We start from the raw sequence: 5714 nt of genomic DNA on the forward strand, positions 1-5714 counted from the left end.
TTCAAATTATCTTATAAACCCACCATAGTGAAAACAATATAGTTGTGGCATAAAAGGAGACCCACCAGCAGTGGAAGAGAATTGAGAAGCAGAAGTAAATCTAATCATCTAGCGGTCTACTGATCTTTGACAATGATGCTCACAACACCCATTGGGGAAAAACAGTATCTTTGTGGTACCAAATTCTATAGCACATGGATCTCCTTCTTAGCAGAGAAACGTGCTCCATGTCTATTCACATAGCCCTTATTTGCTTCCAACTTCTTGTGATAGTATGTTTTTTAGCCTATTAGCAAAATGTTATTTCATTTTTCATCAATCACTCATTCAACATATACTTAGTACTCTATGTTTAAATTTTTAATGTGTATTGTGTGCTCCTGGGTGTATGCATATGCATCATGTGTGTGCAGAGGTCAGAAGAAGGTATGAAATCTCCTAGAAAAGGACTTACTGGTGGTTGTGGGCTGCCACATGGGTGCTGGGAATCAAATCTGGGTCTTCTGCAAGAGCAGGAAGCACTCTTAACTGCAATGAGCTTTCTCTTCACCTTCTTTCCTCTTGCTGGCCAGCAGCTATCACCATGAAGGCTAAGCTGTGCAGTTTCAATGGGTACAAGATCTACCCCGGACATGGATGGCATTAATCCAGGACCAACAGAAAGGATTTCCTCTTTCTTTCTTTCTTTCTTTCTTTCTTTCTTTCTTTCTTTCTTTTTAAAATATTTTGTTAAGATTACATCCCGATTGTTATATCTTCACTTGTATCTTCCTGTTTCACCCCCTGCTCCCTTTGCCCTTTCACCCTAATCCCCTTCCCTAGGCCTGTGACAGAAGGAGAGCTCCTCCTCCATCATATGACCACAGTCTATCAGGTCTCATCCTGGTAGCCTGCTTACCATTCCTCTGAGTGCTGCCAGGCCTCCCCACCAAGGGGAAGTGGTCAAATAGGGGCACCAGAGTTCATGTCAGAGTCAGTCGCTGCTCTCCACACAACTGTGGAGAATTCACTGTCCATTGGCTAGATCTGAACAGGAGGTCTAGGTTTACTGCATGCATTGTCCTTGGTTGGTACATTAGTCTGTGCAGGACCCCCTGGGTCCAGATCTGCCAGCCTTAATGGTCCTCTTGTAGAGTTCCAGGATCCTCTGGGTCCTTCTATCTCTCCATTCCTCCATATCCCTCTCACTTGGAGTGCCAATAGCAAGTCCCAGCATCTGTCTCAATCCATTGCTGAGTGAAAGCTCTCAGAGGACATCCATGCTAGGCTAGTATCCAATTATAAGTAAGTGTATACCATGTGTATCTTTCTGGGTCTGGGTTAACTTACACAGGATGATCATTTCTAGTTCTATCCATTTGCCTGCAAATTTCAAGATTTCCTTGTTTTTAATAACTGAGTAGTATTCCACAGTGTAAATGTACCACTGTTTCTTTATCAATTCTTCTACTGAAGGACATATAGGTTCTTTCCAGATTCTAGCTATTACAAATAGTGCTGCTATGAACATATTTGAGTAAACGTCCTTGTTATATGGTGGAGCATCTTTCTGGTATATTCCAAGGAGTGGAATAGCTCTATTCCCAATTATCTGAGAAAGTGCCAGATTGATTTCCAAAGTAGTTGTACAAGTTTGCACTCCCACCAGCAATGAAGGAGTATTCCTCTTTCTCCACATCCTTACCAGCATGTGGTGTTGCTTGAATTTTTTATATTAGCCATTCTGATGGGTGTCAAATGGAATCTCAGAGTTGTTTTGATTTGCATTTCTCTGATGAATAAGGACGTTGAGCATATCTTTAAGTGTTTCTCAGCTATTCAATATTCCTCTGTTTAAAATTCTCTGTTTAGCTCCGGACTTGTATTAAAAAAAAAAAAAAACTTCAAGTCTCTAAGAAAGGAAATTGAAGATGATATCAGAACATGGAAAGCTCTCCCTTGTTCACGGATTAGGAAAATTAACTTAGTAAAAATGGCCATTTTACCAAAAGCAATTTACAAGTTCAATGCAATCCCTATCAAAATATCTACACAATTTTTTAAAGATCTTAAAAGATTAAATTCTCAACTTCATATGGAAAAAAAAAAAACCCAGACTAGGGAAAACAGTCTTGTACAATAAAAGATCCTCTGGAGGAATCCTCATCCCTGATCTCAAGCTGTGCTATAGAGCAACAGTAATTAAAACAGTATGGTACTGGCATAGCAACAGGCTGGTTGATCAACAGTTTTCCAGTTTTTTAACGCAAAATGCAAGTCTGCATTCCTTTCCAAATCCTTAGCAGATTAAACTGGACTGTCGTCCACAGAAGAAAACACAAGGAGGGACAGTCAGAAGAAATTCAGAAGAAAAAACCCGCCTTGCAGTCAAATTCCAGTGGGCCATCACTGATGCATCTCTTGCTAGTATAATAGCCAAGAGAAATCAGAAGACAGAAGTTAGGACAACTCAGGGAGATCAGGCTATCGGGGCTGCCAATGAAGCAAAAAGGCTAAGCAGGCATCAAAGAAGACAGCAATGGCTGTTGCCAAGGCCCCCACCCAGGCAACACCTAACGCCTGTGTAGCCTGTGAAGGTCTCTGCTCCCCAAGTTGGTGGGAAAATGCTAACTTGATAGATCAGAGTTTAAAACAAAGATCAGTTTCTAACTAAAAAAAAATGTAATGAATTTAAAGATACTACTTGAAACTGACTGAAAACTCTTGATACTAAGTAATATAATAAAGAGTTGTAAAAATGACCTGAATCTGTATTCTTCAATTATTACTTTGGCAATACTGTTGTTCTATTCCACTATTTCTTCCTTTCTAAAATGCTAACAGCATAACTCATTGATATGAAGTTATTTTAGAAAGCACCAAGTTGAGTGTGATTTCTGTTCTATAAAATACATGTGTAGATGACAGGAAAACTACTGTCAAAACCCTCTTCTAGACACATACTTTTAAAAAACTATTATAAGAATTGGCTAAGAAACCCTCTTTAGCTGAGGTAAGCTGCATGAGCTTTGAAGGCATTCTGCGGAGTAGAACCCTGTTTGACCCCCTTACCATTAACATGGTTTCAGATAAGTCGATTGAAATTTATGTAGCTTAATTTCTTTGTTTATACTTAAGTAGAATACCTATGGCTAATTTGTAGGATTGATGATCACATTACAATGAGTTAATAAATGCAGCATCTTAGACTGACACATACCAAGTGCTCAATAAACATAACCAAAAGTGTGATTTGACTAAAACAGGATAGAAATAAACCGATCTGCTTTTTTTCATTCAGAAACTAGAATAAGATATGTAGACTATTGCTCAATAAAACATTTTCAGAATACTTCATTAAATATTTTCAGATAGAAAGAAATTCCTGGAGACATAAAATTAAAAACAAAACAAAACAAAACATTCAGGGAACACAGTGATGTTTTTTGGTTTTAATGTCAGCTTAGTTTTAATTCTGTAGAGTCAGAATTTGAAACAAGAATTTGGGTGCATAAACAAGGAATACAGTTTTGAACCTATGCAAGGAAATGTTGGAGAATTTTAATCCAGCGACATGGCTGCTCTGATCACATCCAAAAACCTTTTAGGTCTGTGTGATCTGGCTGGAATTCAGACTCACCCTTAGTACACACTTTAATCCCAAACAATGTAGGTAAAGTTAGTTTGTAGAATGAAATGCCCTTGTTTAAACGTGATGTCTAATTGAGAGGCAGACAAAATGAATCAGGGGAAGATTTGACAGAATAGGATATGCCCAACTCTCACAAGGAGAGGAAAGAGAGGCGACTTTAGAGATCAGGGAAGAAGGAGAGAGAGAGGGGGAAACAGTTTTATTGGGAGAGTTTTTCAGAGATAGGTGGAAGAAAGAACAAGCCAGACACAGGTAAAGACAGAATAATCCAGAGAATGAGAAGGAGCCAGAAGATTAGAACGGGTTGCTAGAGTTAGTTTGAGGCCAAGCAGAGCAATTCGGTCAAATGCTGAGAGAAGCCAGTGTAAATGACTTAGCTTGGAGAGGATTTTGAGCCAGACAGCTGAGCTGAACCAGCCAGGCAGAGTTCAAAAAGAACTAGAAGGGGGGAGCTTGTTTAGCAGTAAGTCACTAGATTGTAGGGGTGCTAGAAGCTTCCAGGACTAGACGTAGGTTAGCAGACAGAGACAGTAAGTCTCCGGCAAATAAAAAAGAAAATACTTTTACATCTTAAAAGTTACTTTTACAAGGAAAGAAATAGGAAGAGAAGCAGATCACAGGTTTCACAGTAGTATTCCTCCCCCTTGAAACACACAGGAGGAGATTGTGAATCTTCTTACAGGCAGTTGCATATTTAGGTTAAAGGTGGCAACTTCCAGAATGAGTCTGCTCCTACCAGCCCACATGACGGACACTTTTGGACACCTCCTCACTGTGACTTACAGCCAAACTTACTTCAGCTGGGGCTAGAAGCATCATTTCAATGAACAGGTCTGATGAGGTGACAGTCAGCCACCCCAGGTTCTTTCAGTGTATAACTTGCCCCACTCGGATACACCTGCTTTTCCCATTAAGTTCAACACAGCGTCTCCAAGGTTGTTGATTGCATTTCCTGCGAAAATGATACAAGGGTTGTATTACTGTCATGAGTAAATTCCTCATCCCTGAGGTTAACGTCAAAGTCATAACAGGCACCCATAGTCTAGCTTCCTACCACCCGGGGAATAGCAGTCATATGGTCTAGTTCTTCGTCTAGTGTGGCAACACAGATGCTCATCCCTAAGGAATGCTGACCCTGTAGTGGTCAGAGCTTCAGCAGACCATGGCTCCTTTACATAGTAATGTATTGCTCCTGAACAAGGCATGCGTTTACAAAAATCCAGCCATGTGCTAATCCCACGTACTCAGCTCCCATACTGAGAAGTAGTCATTTTCCTCATAAAGGTGCAGGCCAATGACATGTAGTCATACATACCCTTTGTGTGCTGGCTCTTCTATAGGCAGACAATCAGCAACCACAGAACATAATCTTGTCAGGGCAAGAAAGGCAACTTCTTCAAGTAGTTCACTAGAAGAAAGGGGAAAGGAAGACTTTTTCCACCTTCATTTCTGAACTCATATAGTCTACCTATTGGAAACACATCAGTAAGTCTTGGATGGTGTTTTTAAAATTATACTCTGTTCTGGTATCTCTACAATGGATGACTTATTGCCTATCCAGATCTAGGGTGATAACACATCACATCTGCTTCTTCACTAAATTATATGTTTCAGCTAATGAAACCTACTTGTCCCGGGAGCCTGAGCCTGCTTCCATTCCAAGAGGAAGGACTACTCTATTCAGCGATTGGCTAGCATAATGAACAAAGGGTCGGTATCCTTGCCCAATACAGATTGACTGATATAATTTGTGCGGCAGATCTTCCCTGTGGGATCTGAAGGAATTGATCCCTTACTGTTGGTAACACCCCTCTGCTCTATCATGCTATGGATTCAGCATGCTTAGATTCTATGTAAGGAGACTGTGTAGCTTTTGTTTCTTCTTGCCTGGCTTATTTTGCTTAGCATTATGTTTTCTAGGTTCTTTATATTATTGAAAATGAAAATTTTCTGAATAGTATTCTGTATCAATACATCATATTGTACCCCATAAATATATACTTGCCAGTTAAAATGAAACTAAATTACAAAGGAAGAATGAAAAGGAATAATCTGTGTCCATCTGGAATTAGAGTGACTGAGT

The 5714-nt window shown here is 39.8% G+C and overlaps 1 pseudogene; it reads left to right on the plus strand.

Annotated features, from left to right (window-relative positions):
• The first annotated feature begins 574 nt into the window (after positions 1–574).
• Positions 575–2615, plus strand: LOC127183611 (60S ribosomal protein L24-like; annotated as a pseudogene).
• Positions 2616–5714: the final 3099 nt, after the last annotated feature.

This window comes from Acomys russatus, chromosome 31 (assembly GCF_903995435.1).
Source record: "Acomys russatus chromosome 31, mAcoRus1.1, whole genome shotgun sequence".
Lineage (NCBI taxonomy): Eukaryota > Metazoa > Chordata > Mammalia > Rodentia > Muridae > Acomys > Acomys russatus.